The sequence below is a fragment of the Mycteria americana genome, chromosome 1, assembly GCF_035582795.1.
Source record: "Mycteria americana isolate JAX WOST 10 ecotype Jacksonville Zoo and Gardens chromosome 1, USCA_MyAme_1.0, whole genome shotgun sequence".
NCBI lineage: Eukaryota > Metazoa > Chordata > Aves > Ciconiiformes > Ciconiidae > Mycteria > Mycteria americana.
This window is the reverse complement of record NC_134365.1, coordinates 148,884,877-148,904,577: the sequence shown is the minus strand read 5'-3', so window position 1 is coordinate 148,904,577 and position 19,701 is coordinate 148,884,877. Positions and strand designations below refer to the sequence as shown.

The window sequence follows — 19,701 nt, the reverse complement described above, 5'->3', positions numbered from 1 at the left end:
GGGAAAGGACACTGTCATTTCTTTTAAATATTTCTGCAGTATCTCCATTCTAGCCACAGCGCTGTCTGTTACCTAGCTAATTTCTGCTTAGTTACTCTGAACCTTTTATTTTGGAGTGTAATTTCTTTGTCAGTTCAAAGACTTACCCACCTGAAACACTGATGTGTATGTTGTTCATTTAGATACAGCCACTAAACCTCTTTAGTTTTAAAGGTCATGCTAGTTTGCTATTTTTTTATTTTTTAACTTTTTTTTGAGAGCAAGAGGAAAAAGGAACAGGTGACTACTTAATTAATTCTAGCTAAAATTCAAGCTTTTAGTTTCATGACATGCACATACTCACACACTTTCTTGGCATTTGTGTAAATTGCTTTCTTCTGTTGTGTTTTTGAAAGAAATTAATTTCAAAACAGCCACAATATTAACTTGATAAAATACCTCCTGAAAATGGGAAGCTGCTATTCCGACACTTTTCTAAGCTGTCAGAAGGCCTTTTGCCATGTGAGCACTAAGATAGCTGTCAGTGCTGGCACTGTCACTGTCGCCAGAGACAGTCTCCCATGACAGCACTTTAACTGGCAGAATGGGATTCTGATGGGGTGTGGGGGTGGCTATTTTATGTTCTTTAAAGTATATTATTTTAAAATACATCACTTTCAGTAGTAATGTGAATAGATTTGTAATGAAGTGGAAACATGCACGTCCTGCCAATGTTGTTACTTTGGAGTCACTGATAGTCACGCCATGCCTAATTCATCCTTGTCATGCCTTCACTGGTGTTACAGGAATTACTAACTTAATTGGCTTTTATTCATGTATTTAGCCTAAATCCTGAACAATAATGTGTCAGGTAGCACAACAAGGATGTATCAGATCAGGTTTTACCTCCCAGAATGTCTTCATTGTCCTTTCCTAACATCCAGGTTATAAAGGGAGGAATGAAAATTATGGCTGTGATTTCTATTTTGATAAAGCCTGAAAAGGATTAATAAGAGCCAAGTGTAAAACATGATAGTCTAACAAGGGAAAGAAATTTACATACTAGCTGCTGATATTACCCATTCCCTTCACACTCAAGCCGAAACCAACATTTAACTTTTCCTGCTAATGAGCATGAACTGCTTTGAAACCCAGTGTGCCATAATGTAGTACAAATCACCGCACCGCAGATCTGAATGGTTTGTTAGCCATGCAACCTGTAACTCCAAACCCCTTCAAATGTGGCTGTTGCTCTTCATCCTTTTTAATTTGATGGTGAAACTGGGTGATGTTCAAATGCATGTACAATGAGTAGCAGTATAGAAGTAAGATCAGGCTAAAAATAGCACATAGTCCCATACTATGCTATAAGCACTACAATTTTTTATTTAACTTCTATTGTTTGAAAAGCATTGCTATTTTAGCATTTCCTCATCTCCCACATGCTTAGCAACTGCCACAACTATATACTCTGTGGCAGGAAGGGTGGATATTGAGCAACGCAAGGCCAAATGGCTCTGCTGGGATAAAAGAAGTTGTTCAGCCTGGAGAAGAGAAGGTTCTGGTGGCACTTTATTGAGGCTTTTCAATATATAAAGAGGGCTTATGACAAAGATGGAGAGAGACTTTTTACCAAGGCCTGTAGTGACAGGACAAGGGGCAACAGTTTTAAACTGAAAGAGGGTATATTTAGATGGGACATAAGGAAGACCTTTTTTTATGATGAGGGTGGTGAGACAGGAACTGGAACAGGTTGCCCAGAGAAGCTGTGGATGCCCTATCATTGGAAGTGTTCAAAGTCAGGTTGGATGGGGCTTTGAGCAACCTGATCTAGTGAAAGATGTCCCTGCCCATGGCAGGAGGGTTGGACCAGATGATCTTTGAAGGTCCCTTCTAACCCAAAGCATTCTGTGATTTGGTGAATCTAGGAATGCAAGACCTCCTGCACATGCACCAGGGCCCAGGGCAGAGTCCCTTTCATCAGGTACATGGGAACAATTTGGCCCAGTATTCCACTTGATCAGCCCTCTGCTAACATGTGCCAGTAGTGGATGGAAAATTACTGTCTACATGGAAAATTACTTCCTTATCCTCCTCAGCCAGGGTTGCTCTATGTCGTCTAGCACAGCTCTGAGCTCAGGCTTGTCTCATTGCAGCCAGTGAGTGGCCGCTGCAAGTATTCTCTGCAGAGAACAGCACGATACTGTCTTCAGATGGGGCAGTTCAGACACTAGATGCACTATAAATACATCAGTCCTTCAGGAGCATTCCTTTAACATGCTCAGCCTACTCTTCTGAACACACAGGTTAGCTCACCTCGAGACAAGTGTCATACCTCTATCCAGTATAAACATGCCAAGTGACCCCGTTGATACAGTTACAATTTTCCCATTGACTTCTGCAGAGACAGGATTTTGTCATCCAAGTTTTATATCACCTACTAAATGTTTATTCTTGCTGGTATATTGTGCCAGTAAATTTCAGAAGTTATATGTTATAGAGTTACAAATGCCACACTTCGTAAAAGAGAAAGTCTGTCTTTAAAATTTACTTTCCTTTGGGTTTGTAAGGTGTGGCATACAAGAATGTTGATTTAAATTTTATTTGAAGTTCAGGGATTTGAGCAGTTTTGCCTCAGTGTGTCCTCACAGACATTATTCTTCCAGTCACTCTTCAGAAGGGGCCCCTTACATGTCCCTAACGATGTATGCTGCATTGGCCTGCTGTGACAGAAAACCTGAATTAAACACAGTGTATCCATGGGTGGGCATATGTGCATCATTACATGTTTGGTGTTGTTTTCAAATGGTTCAGTACGCTTTTCAACTTCAGAGCAAACATAACATTTAAGCAGACGCTTCAGCTGAGCTCTTCACGGTAATGGCCAGGCTTGGAGGATACCAACAGTTGGGCACACAGGACTGGGATGAGTACCAGACCCCAGGGACAACCTCCTTGCACCTGCAGGCATTTAGGTAATGGAGACCACACCCTATGCACTCTTCCAGAACACGAACAAAATGCAGCAACATGGGTACTCTCTACTCATCCAACAGTCAGCACAATTTTTCCTGGCAGGGTCCTGTCTGTCCATTTACCTAGTAGGTGCTTCTGAAAGGCCTTCCTGTCTCTGGTCTTTAATATCCTAAAATGATCTGCAGATTTTGCTATCTTTCCTTTTTGTAATTAAAAGTATCTCAAGCTATTTTTCCTTTTTGTAATTACCCAGCTGATAAATTAATGTTTCAAACACAGATGCCTTGGTCTATTTCTCTGGGACCTTGCCATTTATTCATGCTTTGTCCAGATTCCATCACTATTGTATGGTCGATGACAGTCCTCTGCAGTCTCAGCACAGGGCTTCAGGCACTGCTTGCAAGGGACTCTTCAGCAAAAGCTTTCAGCAAGTTTAAGTAAACTTCATATGACCTCCTGGAATATTTTGTTGAAGGGCTCAAAAAATTCTGGCAGGAACACAGGGCTGGGAGGCAACATTTCAGTTAGTGGTCCAGCCCCCTCCCACAGTCACAGGAACCCCTGCCATGGATATTTAGGCCAGAAGCTAATACCCCATGACTCTAGTTCTACCTGCCCTCGCTTATCACAAGCCTGAAGATATGTTTTAGTACCTATCACAAACTTAAGGTTGATGCTACAAGAAGCCAAAGCTGCAAACTATGATGAACCACAGGAAGAGGTCAGAGATACTAATTCTTATCTTTCAAACCTGGAGAGTTAAAGAAAAGTCTTCCAAATCAATATGCTGTCATGAACTACTGCCGTTCTGCAAAAAGAATAGATACTGTTGGTACTCTCCAGTTAAATCACTCCAATTAAACCATGATGAACTATTAATTTCAGACAACTATGGCCAGCTCCTGTAATGTGTTGGTTTGGGCTCACATATTAAAAATGTCCAGCCTTTTGCACACAACTTAATCTTTATCAACACATTTGCATGCAAAGAATGTATCTGTCAGCTGTGGTTTATGCCCATAGTCATGTAGATCTTCATGCTCCTCTCTGCCACAATCGGAAGCAGAACTTGCCAGTGCTTTCACTTTTCTGAGCATATCTTTACAGGTAGACATGGACCGAAATTTAAAGATGGATGGCTAAAAAGTCGGCTGGTGTAGCTGCAACGACATCAACACTGGTAGCCAACAGCAAATGTGGCCCTGGCAGGAGTCAAACTCTTCTAGAGGTTGATGTTCTTTCGGAACAATGAAATGCGATTATCCCAGCATATCCACTTTTGAACATACAAGGGAAAGTCTGCAACATCCTTTCCAGTGTATGAACATAGAGAAAAGGACTTTAATTGCTATTAAAAATTTGTATTAGTCTACCTACTGCATATATTTGGCCTATGCTCTGTTTTGAAGCAGAATAGCCTGCAGGTTTGTGCCAAATTTGAGACTGGCTTTGATTAACAGCAAAACCTAAACAAAACAAAAAATAATGATGATTTTTTTCCTTTAAATTTCAATTTTAAATTTAGAAACACAGAAACTCAGAAATTACATTTTCTTTTCTTATTAACCATGTTTTTCCCTCTTCTGGTCTCCTTTGCAGCATAAGCTAATAAAGATCTTGCCCATAATTTTGCTTTTCTGGCCATGTAGACATCAGTTTTTATCTACAAAAGGCTAAAGATTTCAAGTTGTCTCTACTTAAACATTACAAAAATAATTGTTTCCTTCTTCTGAATAGCTTTTAACTGTTTTGGTATAATAAGGAATTATTCAAAATGACCATACTTAAAGGGAGATAACAAAACGACACATACATAAAATTTAATCTTCCCTCTTCTCTCTCTCTTTTTTTTTTTTTTAAATTCTGGGGAAAATATCACAAGCAATACTTGGTTGGAAATGCGAAGGCCATGAAGCTGTAATCTGTTCCACTTGTGCAAGGCCTGCATACTATAAATTTTATATGTCAAATTGAGAAGATGGGACTACTAGGCAATCAATTCTTGCTTCCTATACTTCTCGACTGACAAAAATTACAGTTAATGAGAGGGAATGGCTGACGCAGATTTGCTCCACCAATTCCAGTGAGTGGTTGGGGCACGTGTGCTTCAGTGTAACACTGCCCTAGCTTAGTCCCAACATAGGCTCCTATATTCATCTCAGCAGGGCTTGTAAAAGACCTTTAGCAAAAGACAGAGGATGTTCTCTTGTACCTTTTGGGGTGCTCAGTCTGACTTACACAGCATACCACTTCCTACACAGGTTACGGCTGCAACCCAGAGGTTTTTAAGCCTCTGAAAACATCCAAATGAAATGTTGTTTCCCAGTCCAAGCACATCCGCTAACCTACTTTTGAAGTAACAATTGTCTTCACTTCAAAAGAAATCAAACTCCTTTGTCTTCCCTGCCAGCTGAGGTTGGTCATTGAACCTGTAGGCTTTAAAAGAAACACAGCAAGAAATTAAGTCTGTGGAAGAAGAAAAGCCCTTTGCAAAAGACAGGTCAAAGAGTTGTTGCATACAGGGCATACTTTGGAGCTGTTCTTGATGTGAGCCGAGTCCTTCCTTTCCATCTCAGGAGGCAGAAATAGAGTGGGGTAGCGCTAGAGAATGTATCAAGCACATCTCTGCCCCAGCGACTAAAACATGTTCAAATCAGTTGGCTACAAGTGCCATGACAAGTCTCCTGGTTAGGATCAAGCTAACTAAAAAAACTTGAGGCTAACTGGCAGGGCCCAAGCAGAGAAGCAACTCCAGAAGGAGAACCTTAAATCATAACGCAAGCACAGAAGTGCCACATCAGGCCAAACTATCTTTAAGGAGGCTCCAGCATCTAGCTGTTTCTCAACGGGTCCTTCATGCTCATACAGTTTTCCCAAATTGTCTGTTCTTTCCCTTGCCTGGGCTGGAGCCCTTGCCTCCAACCCTCCACCTCTCCTCCTGACACTCCTGCAGATGTGGAGAGGGTTCACACTAACTGAGCCCATAGCCCTCTATGAACGCTTCAGTGGCAAGCAGCGATTTTGCGTAACTCATCACAGGCTACAAAAGCAGAGCTGGTGGACAGCACTGAAATATGTGCACAAAACTACTGTTATAATCAGTACCAATTACATTTGAAAACTACAGGTGTAGCAGATCTCAGAGTTTAAAAACAAGAGCTATCTATGAGACCAAGGCATATATTACACAAAGTCTGAACATGCTAAGTATCTATGGAAACACGTTGAGAACCATTTGGGGACAATTACAATGTTGTGGCATAATGAAGGAAAAACACGTAGTATAAGTTAATGCCAAAGCAGGTTACATAATGCCCAGAATATGTCTCCATTCCACCACAAACGATAACATCTGTTTCTATGAAAATAAACCATGAAGAGACTCTGAATCTGATATTAATCAGACAAAACAGATTAACAGAGTGTGTTCTTGAGAAATGTTGAAGAGAACAAAGTCTCTCCATGACCAAAGTTTCTAAATAGGCCCCTTAATCTTCACATTATTTTAAGGGCATGTAAAAGTTTTCTTGTTTTCAGGGACTTCAAATATTCTTTCTTTTTTTTTTTTTTTTATTAGCAGGTGCAAATGTATGTTACAGTTGCTAGAAGCAAATGTATGTGCAATAATGAGGCATAAAGGTGCCTTTTATTAAATTCACACTTTCTGAAAACTGCTAATTTTTCTGTTACAAGTCAAACTTGCTATGAAAAAAAATGTACCCAGGAAACCTCAGTGATTCAGGTTTATAATGCAGAAGTAATAATTTAACTTCTCTTGGCAGTGTTATCTCCATTATACCTCATGTTGAAAGAAACCTCACTATTGTTCACTATAATGAAACATTTACTACCCGGAATAAATGATTTTTCAGCCAAGAAACTTGTTGTTGCGATAACAACATGAAACATAAAAGCAGAACACGTAACAAAACTTTACACAAACTGAAGAAAGAAAAAGCTGTCTTCCAGAACTTGATTTTAAAACTCTAAGACTGTTTCAGAGAGACATCTAGTTTTAATTTTAAGTGGTATGATTCTCAACACCCCTATGTTTACTGCCAAAAATGCCAATAAAATCCTATCACTCTTCCAGTAAACAGGTATATTGGGAGAGAAGACTACCAATTGCTTATACTTAGCAGGATGGATAGGTAATGGTTAGTATTGAGGCTTCCTAAATGGATATCACACAAGGAGGTGGAAGAAGTGGAAGAACAGCCTGGATGTCATTTGCATCCAATTCTATAGACATTAAAACCCACGAGTCGGGCACCTCCACACTAAAACCACAAAGCTTTTGATAGTTCGATATACGAGAACTTCTCTTCTGAACAAAGTAACGCAACACACACTTGCCTTCAGATGTCTTTCTTTCTGAGCATCACCAAACACAATCCTTGCACTTGACAACATTGCTTAGTGGTACCTAGAGCAAAAAACCACAGATGCAAAGGAGACGGCTACCTAAGCAGTGGGCCCATGCCCAGGTAAGGTTCTCATCCTGAATTTCGGGAACATCACAAATATTGAGATTGAATATTTACATTACAGTGGTGTCCCAAGCCACTGCAAAAAGATTCAGCTGAGCTTGGTATTGTGCAAACATGGAAGGAGAAACAACCCCCTGCCTGAAGGGAACCCACTCAAATTATAGACACGTAATGACACGAATCTCCTATATCTGTGCCTGCTTCCTAAATAATTAAAGAAAAAGCAGGAACTCTTCGAAGTGAGGTCTGAGGTGCCAAATTTTGGTAAGACATGAGCTCTATGTAGAAACCTTCCAGGTTCCTTGCCTGCTAAACCAATAATTAATGGCATGAAGACACCTAGGAAAACTGTCTTGAGTGTCTAAAATTCAGGTGCAAGCTAGATGCATAAATTTGGTGGACTAAATCCTCCATTCGGTGCTCTCCCACTGCATTTAAGGCCAGTGTAATCATTAGATGACCATTTCAAGGAACCATTTCTTCATATCTTAGCAGTACATCTTAAAAAGTAAATTTAGCATGGCTCTGCAGAATTAATGAGGGAAATCCCATTCTTTAACAGATTCAGACACTTCAATGGAAATGTTTTTCCTCTCATTCTTCTGGTTCTACACACTTGCCTGATTCGATCTCAGGACTGCCTGACCCAGGCCATAAAAACATGTTAATTAATATTCATTGCATTAAATATTCAATGCATAAAAATGTATTAATTAATATTCAGTATGTATACACAAAAAGCCATTTGTAAAGAACTGCTAAAGAGAGGTGCTTCCTAAATGCAACCATGTTTATTTGAAAAATTGTTCCAGTCCTTTTAGCTAAGCATGTAACAGTTGAAAGAATTTTTATCAGGAAAGGCATTTCCTGCTAATTACATGCACAGCCCTGATGGAGTTGTTCACTGATACATAGTTTGGGAAACTATTTTTCTCCACCAAACTGTGTCATACAAACACATCTCCTTTAAAGCTCTAAAGCTCACAAGCTATCTAATCACTGCACAAAAGCACTCTAGAAGTTAACACAGTTCACCTATTTTATGTTAACAAGACAATTATTGAAAAGAACATTAATAATTCACCACTTTCAAATGTAACAGGCAAAATCAACATCTCAGACTGAAATATAAGTGTTTGATCTTCTCCAGTTCCTCCTGAAAATTATAAAGTTTTACATTTTCCTTCCATTTCTGTTTTTGTCTCAGTAACACCCATCCATGACATCCATCTCATCTGGATGTTCTCATCTGTTCTTGTCTGGACAACCTACAGTTCAGGTTGAGGACAGGAAAAATGTTTACCTATCCAAATACCAGCCGAGAACTCAGTGGGTCTCAGGGCGCAATGCTTGCATTTGGAACAACCGAGATGATGCTTTGCATGTTGTTACCTCTAAATTTCTTGTGGCTGCAATTCCAGCAATTAGCTTTAGCCCATACACAAGACTTTGCTATTTCCAGTGCCACACAAAAGTTAACAGCTTAAAGAACTGGCAATGATTTTTTAAAAAGTAGAAAAAACCTTTTGGCTGTAATATTATCGGAAGAATCTTGCAGAAAAAACCAAAGTTGGGTGCTACCATATATTTGCAGAACATGTTAACAGTTCTTTCTACTCTGAAACTAAGGTGCGAAACTGTGTAATATGTGAGTTACTGATTTGCAAGGATATTGGAAGCATGTTTCGTTGTACTCATTCGTCAATTCTTATGAATTTTATTTAACTCTGGAGTTACTAAGGAATTACTTTGCTCTCTGTCTCAGGACATGCATTCAATGGAGATTGCAGAAACAGGGAAACCTCAAACTCACACACACTCAGGCACACCTCTGTTGACATTGAGAGGTACAAAGGGAGATTTAAGGTGCTACCCTGGCTACAACGGTGGTCTATCTCTATATCTATTCAGTCAGATGCCTGCAGAAAACACCCCCAGGCAGGTACAGCAAAGTGGGCAGTTTTACCTGGCAGTCGTGGATGCCTACTGGCTAGCAAGCAAAGCAAACTGGACACATCTGTGTGCTTCTGTGATGGTGATGGAAGAAAGGTTTGGCAGGATTTGTGTGCAGACACTGACCTTACCTTGAATGCTAACTTGTGAATAAAGGAGGCCCCAGAATATTCAAAAGGTGGCCAAAAAGTGTATCACAGTAGCATCTGGCAAACTTTTGTTCATCAGATGCTATACACTGCTTTTAGAGCCCTGTGACTGGTATGACCAGCTGCGCTATGCCCCGATAAAAATTCCCAGTGGGGTGAGATAACGCTTCACTTGTGAGCCACTGCTCATGCTCCATCACACTTATGTCTTCCTAACTGGCTGTGGCTCAGCAGAAAGGAGGTCAGCAATTTTGGGGTAATTGGGTTCTCAGAAGTTTCTTCCTAATCTGGAGGAACAGAAGGGTCAGCTAAGGACCTGAAATATGAACACAAAGAACTTTTTATTTAAAGCCTTTTTTTAGTATTTACTATTATTATCTCTTCTTTGTTGCTATTTCTGCATGCAGTTTCTTAAACACAAGAGCTGAGATTTCTCAGAAGAGACATCTCTATCACAGTAACTGAACCAAACACGGAAGAGCTGGAGGTTGCCGCAGTGCTCTTACTAGTGCTTGTACTGGTAGCCAGAGTGGAAGAACTGACTGACATTTTTAATTTAGATCTACAAAGACACTTTGTGAGGAGCAACATCAGTATAAATCCCTAGGGAGCCCCTGACCTGAAGCATAAACATCTATCTCCAGCATCAGTACATCCCCAAGAGTGAAGGAGCAGTAAAAGCCATTACAACTCAGAAGAATCCTAATTCTTCCATGCAGCTGGCAGGAGAATAGGCCTTACCTTGTACTTTGGGCTGATCTGAAAAGCACAGTTGAAGTTTTAAACATAGTGACTTATCCTAGGCTATATGCAGCCAATTTCTCTATATTTAGCTGCTCTCACAGGTTATGTAGCCTGTCTTTATGTTTCTGGATCACTGGTTGCCCCAACAAGACAAGAATACTAATGCAAGGAAAAGCAAACAGCCTCAGGCTATATCTTAGTACTAAGAGATGTTTAAATTACCATATTGTTCTCAAAATGAAATAAAAATCTGGAAATGTCTAGAATTCTGGTATAAAATAATAACAAGGTGTTTCCCAAGAATGCTTTCTTAATGAAGATCGATAAGGCTACATCTAAACTGGGACCTGGGAGTGCTTTCCAATATTCATGACTGAGTACACACATTGGGTGTGCGTAGGCCACAATTTGCTATGCTCTGGGTCCTGATGCAGTTTGAATTCAGCCTTATATAAGGCTGTTTTACAGAAATTCACATAATATAAAAATCTTCCTCGCTTCCATCAGAGGAGAATTAGAAGACCAAACTCCACGCAAATCATATGCAGTGATATGAAGCTTTGAAGGTTTGAGTCAAAACAAGTATGTCTACGGATGCAAATTTTATATTCAAAATTCCTGGTGAGAGTAAATAATAGATATCCATATTTAAGAAGTGAGAACCACAAAATGCAAAATTCTGCTATTTAAAGGAAATGTAAGATGCCTTTAGTAACATTTGAGTAGTTCAGATTCAACAACTTGACTACTGTTGGTACCTACATATACAAAATTCAGGGTAAGAACTCATTTATTGTTTTCGATGTCAATTTGACTATACTGAGAGCCCCTGTTTACACACTATCTGTTGCTTCCCCTGAATTAAAGGTGTTGGTCTTCATCTCATTATATTCCAAACTTACTGGAGCCAGTCAATGAGTGTAGTTGAGTATGAAATACTAAGCTACAATAATACTTTTGTTTTCACAGAGATAAATGCACTCTTTTCCTGTCCCACTAATTTACAGTCAAAATGACTCTGAATTATAGTCAGCCCAATGGAATTACGAGGTACAGTCAGCTAATGCAGACAGTACATCTCAACCTGTTAACATAGTTATCCAAAGACCTTGTAATTAAAGAGCTCTGCAGGGAAGCAACTAATCTTTGCCACTTGTCCACAACTACTGAACTATCATCAATAAAAAGGGCAATTTATAAAGAATGACACACCATCAATATAAATTTTGATAGCCTGTTTCCATCAGTTTACTAGACAATACGTTTTCACAGCAAAGTATATCTTTCCATAATAATTTCCACAATATTTATCCACACTTTTTAAAAATTATTGAGGCACTAATAACCTGAATATTTTCAAGAGCTTGTTGGTTTACAGATGTGTACATATTTGTACATATTTACACAAAAACATGCACACTTACAAATATAAACTCTTCTTCACTATTGCCCTATTATAAAGAAATAGCGTCATTTGTGAATACTGTTTCATGGAAACTTTTTAAATTCATTTTCAAGAATTTAAAATCTAAGCGGGCCAACTAATAGGAATGGATATTGTGCTTTCTTTTTACATGAAAGGGTTACCTCATCAAGCTCAATTTATCTTGGTAATTACTAAATAAATTATTTGCAAATATTATTCTCACAATTAGAAACAAATCTTCATGTATGATTTTCACTTATTGTTCATTGAACTCCAAAACCAGACTACAAATCTTGGCCCAAATTCAACAAGGTACCTAAATACATGTCTAAACTCAGGCGGAAAAGCACTCCTTCTGGCCAAACTCCAGAAAAATAAGCTTCTCTGTAGTTCGCATTCATACCTTCCTTGGGGGAAAAATGATAAAACATTGAAATTCAATACCCTAGAAAAAAATGAATTTCAATGTCTTTACTGCAGCCGAAAGAAGAAAGTGACTGGCTGCAAACAACTCCACTTTTGAAACGCCCAGAAACTGAGCTTAGAGCAAGCAATTACAAAGAGACTATTGAAAGGGTTTGAATCATGGAGGGGGAACAAACAGCCTAAAAGAGCTTGTGAGATCTGAAACACCTCAGCAGGTGGCAGGCCACCCTGGTCATGGGCAGAAAAAGCAGCACTCAGCAGCCTGGCATAGACTGAGACCAAAACGTTTGTGTCACAACCTCTAGGCAGAAGCTAGCTTAGAAAGGCAGGAACATCAGTTTTAAAACTGAACTTCAATCTGATCTCTCAGTGTGCTATTCCAAATTAAACCAATCTAGTCCCGCAGATAAAAGTTACAGACGTAACAAAAGAATTTTTCACCCTGAACCCTTCTCCCACAAGTCTGTAAGAAATTCAAAAAGAAATTAAAAAATTTGAATCGCAGCTTTTTAGAGAGCACACAGGTCTTCAAATTAGCTGAATTTTAACACATTCAAAGTCCAGTTCTTAAACTTCCTTTGCCGACTTTTCTCTCTCCCTTGTTCATCACCATTTTAACCTCTATTACTCAAACCTATAACTGAGGGATATTTTTCGCTCCTTCTCTCCCCATCATAAAAAGCCATCACATAATGTGTGCCTTTCTTTCTCTCCCTAATGCCAAACTCTTATCAGGGCACTAATTTCCAGTCTTGCCTCCATCCTTTTTCTACACTGTTTTTACTACAATCACTTTCCATCTCTACCCTGAGCAATTAATGACTTTGAACCCAATGGCTCTCTTTGCTACAACCAGTTGAAAGCTAAATCCTCTTCAAAGCACCTTCCTCCTCCTTCTCTAGCTTTTGCTACACCTCTGTAGATGGTGATCTTTTTTGTTGGCATCTCATGATTGATATATTTTTTTATGACTCCTCTTATGGACAAAACACTTTTCCAGACATTAAATGGATTGCATTTAGTTCCATAACTGTGAGGTTAACTAAGGAGAATTCTTTGTAAGGAAGACACCCCAGCTTGTAAGACTCCTAAAACTGAAAGTCATGGTTGCAATCCCCCTGTGATGTGGGTCTTACTCATCAAAGGAAAATAATGTTTTATCTGCAGGCACTAATTTAGACCAGGCTGCTTTGCAAACGCATAGTACAAATTCTGAAAATGCTTTCCCAACTATCCTCAAAACAATCCGTTTCTTCTGTAAACATATGTCAAGAGTTACTCATGTCACCAGGACAGAAATTCAGCCTAGACGCCTTCCAACATACAGCAGGTTACTCCATCAGCATGCTGCTGGCTTGTGTGCTGCCTGCAGCGTGCTCTGTCTATCGAGACAAAAGCCATACACCACTAGCACCTTCAGAAACCCCTGACCTACTCTGCTACTTGAGCTGTGGTATTAGAGCAAGAGAATGGTGTGAAAAAGATGTATACATTCTTCAGGGTGTTTACACAGGGTGTTTAGTATTTACAATACTAAATATTGTAATTTTTTTTTTTTTTAGCGTAATCCAAACAAATATGTTTCCTTGACATTTTTAGATTTATATTCATTTATTCTGCATAAAAATAACCAGAATGTTTTATGGGGGACAGGAAGGCATCTTCAGTCACTTTTTGTTTAAGATGAGAAAAAAATTGCTATTGGCCCAAAACCTTGTTTGAGAACTCTTATGTACAGAGCATCATTTTCCTTCATCTTTTCAAACAACAGGACAAAGTAGAAACAGTGACATGATCTTAATCTGAGAGGCAATGCTGTAGGCCGCCCCAAATTCTTCCTGTGACTACAGAGCATGTCTTCAAAAAATCCAATCCGATGGATTCTAAAAATAAATGGAAACCACTGTGTTCTGCAAGGGTAAAAGTGTCTGTGACATCCATATTAATTTCTAACATACAGTTTACTATGACATATTAATGAATATTTGGTCTCTGGAGACTGTCAAATGAACCATGAGAAAGGGTGGCATTCTCTAGCAAACAGGTTTCTACAGCCTGTGCTACTGCCCATATGCTACTCCATCGCCGCTGGCAACCCACTGGAGAAGACCAGGCCACTGTTTGTAACACACGGTTCATCTGCCTTAGTCTAAGGCAGCACCAAATGAGACGCCTACAAGAGACTCCATTTGGCACTTTGTGCAATGGACCTACATTTGGGAAAGCTACCTGTGGAATGCAACTAATTTTCAATTCAGACTAAAAGGGGCTTCTAACCCTAAGCATTTGCCAGTCTATAAACTCATTTTTGACAAGGAATACGAAAAATTTCTCTCCTTTCTTAGCATCTTTATATCAGTAAGCAGATCACTTCCAGGCTGGGTTTACTTTTAGGAGAACTTTCAGGGCTCCTTTTAGGAGAATGCTGATTTTAAACATATGTCTCAGACACTGATAAAGAGAGACAACAGAAGAGTCTGTTGGATGAGGACAGAGAGATGAGAAGAGGTACATGAGATACATACAGAAGAGGAAAGTGTGAGGTATACATGGAGGAAAGCCTGTAAAGAAGATTAAAAGCAGAGAAAGGGAACTAATGGCCATCTGAAAACATAGAGCAAGGGCTGTTAAGGAAAACTTCCTTTAACTTAAGCAAGAGAGTAGTTCTGGTTTGGAAAAAATCAGTCAGCAATTTGAAAATGGGGAGAAACTAAGGATGGCTGGTAATAAAATGTTGTTGCTTCTGTGACTCCACTTTTGCTGGGGACTCCTAAGTTTTATTGCTAAGACTGCAAAACAGGGCAGTACTGTGCAGCTCTGTCTTCTGGATCTGCCACATCAGTTTTGAGACCCTACTAGTTTGTGGGCCACAATGGTCTTTGGAGATGTAGACTGTGAAATAAATTCACATGCTGAATATATGTTGAGGGCTGCACTCTTGGAGTAACTTTTAGCAAAGCAGATAGGAGACATTAAAGAGAATCTCAAGCGACTATTCACGTTCAGTTTCATACATAGAGCATACTAGTTTTCAGAGAGAGGCTACAGCAAAATGTTGTATTTTATTGTCAGTGTTGCAAAGACCCACCTCAGAGCAGTAAGACTTGCTCAGTTTCTGCCGAGAAACCTAGGGAGGGAAAACAAATTTCCTATTTGTGGCTTTCACAGCCAGCCTTAGTTCACTTGGTAAAGCATCTTGAGTTCTGCACATTTAATGACATATAACGGAACCAGTAATATTTTTGTATGTACTATATGTACAATACATCCTGTTACACTTTGTTATCAATCACACTTTGCTTCCACATCAGTTCATTTGGGAAACATTACAGAAACTGTACAGATCCATTTTTCCTGCTTTGATTTAGAATTCATTTGAACTTTTTTTTTTTTTTTTTTTAATCAGTCTGGAAACTGAGGATGGTGAGACTGAAAAGTCTTCCTGAAGGATAAAGGTAAAATGATATAATCCATAGATTGGGATTTTATGATTAGTACAGTTTATCAGTAGACTCCTTCTATTTCTTCTTAGAGTGAATTTTATGCAAAGAAATCCAGAAATTGAAAACTAAAGAGCAGACTATATCATTATAGCTGGTCAACCCAGACACAGTAGTCTTTGTGTCTCTTTCAACCCTTAACAGAGAGGCAAGTGAAGCATGGCAGCAGATGGGAAAGCAGGAATCCAGAAGGATCCCAATTTTCAGTGAAAATATTTTATCTTTTCACGTGCACATACTGATAGCTACCTTTGAGTCAGAAAGCCTCAAATGATTTAATCTTGCAGTGGACTGAGTATTCTGCACTCAGTTTAACGACCTTAAACTTCAACACTGAGCTCAGCAGAGCTCTATCTGCTGACAGCTATCACTAAAGTTATCCAGTATTTAGCTGGACTCCGGTGCTCAGGGCTCAGGCTGGACTCAGTATTTCCCCAGCAAAACACTACAAGACATTTCAAGCCATGGAAGCCCAGAGTGGACTTCAAAACCTGTTTATATCAAGTGATTATTTATTTGAGCTAGCATGCATAGTACAGCTTCAAAATGAAAGGTTTAAATATGGGTGTGGGAGTCAGGCAATCCAAGGTTTACCACAGACTGTGAATCTGCCTAGCAAGGCACTGAAACTGAAAGCCTTAGCCAAATTCCAGCATCTACCAGCTACAAATTTACACAAATGCTAAGTGTCAAACTAGTGACAGACCGCTGGTTAGAACTGACTGGTCAGCCTAAACCAAGGCAAGTTGTGTTTGGCATGAGGTCAACAACATCATCATCTGAAATCCAGAGAAAACTAACAAAGGTGACTCCTTGTTTTCTAAAAGGAAAAAAGTATGAAATAGTAGTTTTCAATCAAAGTTGCCAGATCATAAAACACTGAAATAAAGTATTTTGAAATAATGTAATTTCACTTTTAAGAAATCTGCAGGTGTAGTGGTTGGTTTGCATATTCTCCCAAAGTGTCAGACCTCCCTGTCTCAGAAAAGCTGGGACATTTTAATGATGGTGCTGTCATTTTGCTTTCAATGGAAACTTGTCTTAAGGCCTTAGGATGGACAGAATGTCCGTATTTCAATAGAAGATGGGATACCATCTCTAAGTATCACTAAATCCGTTATTCCTAGTCTAACATAATCTATTGCATATAGATCAGAAAATACAAAAAGGTGTTTCTCTCAGGTTAATCAATTACTTTGAGCAAATCTAAGAAATTAGCCAAAGTTAAAGTCCAATAATAATGTCTACAATCTATGGAGGTGAATTCTCCGATTCCTTTACAGTAAAAACCTATGGCTCCTTTTTATACAAAGACATACACTCCTTTCTTCAAGCAGAATCATATGCTTTTATATTTTTTTAAAATAGCTCAGTGGAAAAATGATAAAAGATATAACTGTCTGGGGACCATGACTATTCTAACTGCTAATGTGCCTCATTCAACTCTATGCCTAATGTAGATCACTTACAAAGGTCACCACATATGTCTTTGTATGGAGGAATAACTCTCTGTAAATGAAACTACTGATTGTATTGTACTGATTATTATTTGATAGTATTTAGCCAATTTTTAACTAAAAAGAATTCTGTTGCAGTCTATGAGAAACTGGAATTTATGGAAAGATGTGGACTATTATGGTGGTTTCTTAACTGAAGTGACATAATGATGAGAGACATGAGTCTGGATTTTGTCACCAGTGTAAAAGGGGATTACACAGATATACTCAAAATTATTTTCTTTTTTTTTTTACTTTAAAAAAGAATTGGGTGCTATGAGTTTTCAAACTTGCAATCATATTTTTAGGGTGACAGTATAATACATGAAGAAATACATTAAGCGCCAGAATGACTAACAATGACAAAAGAATCACAGACCTCTCAAAGTTACGTGTCAAAACTCTCACTAATGACAATTGCAGCTTTTTGGCTGGCCTCTCTGGCAATAAACAGCTGCAGAAAAACACCTACAAGGATGTAATTCTAAATGTGATTGCATTTCCAAAAGCTTAAAAGTACAAGAAGAAAAGACAGTACATAAAAGTCTGACTGTAAGTGCTGTCATCAATATTGTATTTCATGAAAGCTTTCTGGAAATGCTACTTTTAATAGTATCAGGTGTAAAGAGCAGTGTAATATGGCTTATAAATTACTGGAAGGGCTGTTGACATAAGTTAATAATAAACGACAGCATACAGAGTAGCAAGAGAGAGTCACAGAGGAGCGGTTGATTAACTCCAGTTCTAGTCACCATCAAAGCTAATGATCTGTAGGCAGTTGTATGCACTATGGTAAACTAGACACATCAAATACACAGAGTATAGGACCTACTGAGGTAAGTTATCTCCTGTCTGCTTTATTACACAGGCATAGCCATGTTAAATTAAACTGATGGTTTTATTAGCACTAAGCTGTATTCAGTCAGTTTTTAAGACAGCTCCTCATTTCAGAGAGAGATTCCTAATTCAGTGCTTGCAGAAAGATGCCAGATACTCAGGTTAAGTGTAAGACTTCTTACCACTGTAAGAAGCACTGAGGAACCCCTCTCCTGAACACCCTTTGGAAATTAGGCATATGAAGAAGAAATGAAGTGAGCTACTAAATACAACACATAAGCATGGGCCTATAGAACATAGGTGGAAGAGGGCTGCGATATCCTCTGGTCAAGTCACAGGTCTAGATGACACAACAAATTAGGATGTGATAACACACTGAAGCACAAGTCCCACTCACGCTAGATGAGGGTGTGGATGGCAATGGTATCTTGAAACATGACAGTTGAAGGTCAGCACAATTTGTAGCTAAACACAGAGATGATCCCATCATCTAGCAGGGATTTCTACTCCTCTTACTGCTCTGCAGTTTGAAATATTGCCAGGGACCTCAACAGTGGAATGAAAGGGATGAGAATCTGGGCAGAGTTCAGGAACACAAACATGTAAAGGTCTTTATGAGGAAATATAAAAATAACTAAGTATGTTGTACAGTGCATTCAAATCATCTGCAGAGATGTGATAACCTTACAAATACTGGGAGCTGTTACGTGAAAGAGGGAAAGCATATTTAGTGTGGTACAAAGGGGCACAGACAGAGCAAAAGAATGAAAGTCCATCATGTGTTTTACATCTGGGCAGCAAATACACTACCATAGACTACTAGACTGGGAGTACTAGACTGGGACTACTGTTGTGCCCAAGCAGCACAACATTCACACATGTTGATAGAAACTTGTATTTTATTCACACTTGAAGAAGGGAAAGGCTGGGTAGCCCCGTGGCTCATCCCAAGGACTTAGCACAGCAGAGGCAACGGTACTTCATGTTTTCCCTGCGCTGCTCTACGAAGATACTGCAATGGTTTTGCCTGTTCTGAGTACTGTTGGGCCAAGTTGAATGGTTACCCTCTGCAGCTCATCGCAGACTGCTCACCACTGCGTTCCTGTAATAGGTGACTGATCTCTCCAATTGCTGGCACAACTGCTGGTGCAGCTGCTTCTTAGGTCAGGTCAGTTAAAAAAAAATAAAGAATCCCACTATTAGAAGTGCTAGAGCTCATCTGCATCATTTTGACTGAACTGAGCTAGGAAGTGACCTTAAAAGCAGTTAAGCTGAGCAGCTGAGTGGGTGGAAGAGGGTCCTGGGGGTAACCACATCTGCAGGGCTCAGCTGCAGCTAGAACAGGATGTGTAACCACACTGCTGTCCCCTGCTCTATGTCAGAGAGGTGGCTTCTGCTGGAGAAGAGCAGTTCTTTCTCCAAGCCTGTTCAAGCCCTCTCAGCTGAGAAAGCATCACAGTTGCCAGTAATTGTGGTGGCCTGTCCACTGCCCACTAAGCTAGGACCACAAACTATCTGACACTTCAATCGCTATCAGCAAATATGAAATGTTCCTTATTGTTACTAGTCTGCACAGGATTAAAAAAAAAAATAAAAACCCCAATCAACCTCAAATAAGAAACTCTACCGTGTTTCTGATCCCCTGCCTCATCCAGTATTTTACCATAACCGAGTATGAAATGAGGAAAACAAAACCTCCCTGTCCCCTTCACACTCTCCAAGACT

At 39.3% G+C, this 19,701-nt stretch overlaps 1 protein-coding gene across 1 annotated transcript in view; it reads right to left on the bottom strand.

Annotated features, from left to right (window-relative positions):
- Positions 1 to 19,701, bottom strand: part of ATP10A (ATPase phospholipid transporting 10A (putative)) — a 120,377-nt gene that overhangs the window by 76,327 nt on the left and 24,349 nt on the right. The gene's annotated exons all lie outside the window — the stretch shown is intronic.